A 615-nucleotide genomic window follows, 5' to 3' on the forward strand; every position below is an offset into this window, starting at 1 on the left:
TCTATCTATCTATCTATCTATCTATCTATCTATCTATCTATCTATCTATCTATCTATCTATCTGTCTATCTATCTTCCTCCCATTCCCATTCAGGCGTGTCTCTGTTCATGTATCTACATACAGAACACTGTTGTTCCAAGGTTGTGTACATATCTCTATTTCCCTCTATCCCCTTTAGCCTTTGCATACCTTCCTGAGTCTTCACCTGTCTTCATCATTCCTCTACCAATCTTCCTCTTCTTGTATATTGATCCCGACCACCTTCCTTATATACCGTCCTCCCTGGCACACAAGTTAACATGTGTCTACTTTCTAGTCAGTGAATTTGCATCCCTTCCCTCCATTCCTGGTAACCAACAAGGAGTGTTTCTTATAGTATGAAAACCTTTTCTTGAGATTTTACAATAGTGGTCTCATACTGTCGAGGTCCTATGTCGGGGTCCAGCCTCGACAAGGAAGTGTGGGTGTCATGAAGAAGGGAGATCTGGCGGCGAAAGTGATAGAGAAAGAGAGAGACGAAATATATACCCAAAAGACAGACATACAGATATGATGCAAGCTGGCAGGTAGACAGATCTGCAAACATATTGCCTAGCATTGCCCAGCATGGCACA

This window comes from Chrysochloris asiatica, unplaced genomic scaffold (genome assembly GCF_000296735.1).
Source record: "Chrysochloris asiatica unplaced genomic scaffold, ChrAsi1.0 scaffold00007, whole genome shotgun sequence".
In the NCBI taxonomy this organism is placed as follows: Eukaryota; Metazoa; Chordata; class Mammalia; order Afrosoricida; family Chrysochloridae; genus Chrysochloris; species Chrysochloris asiatica.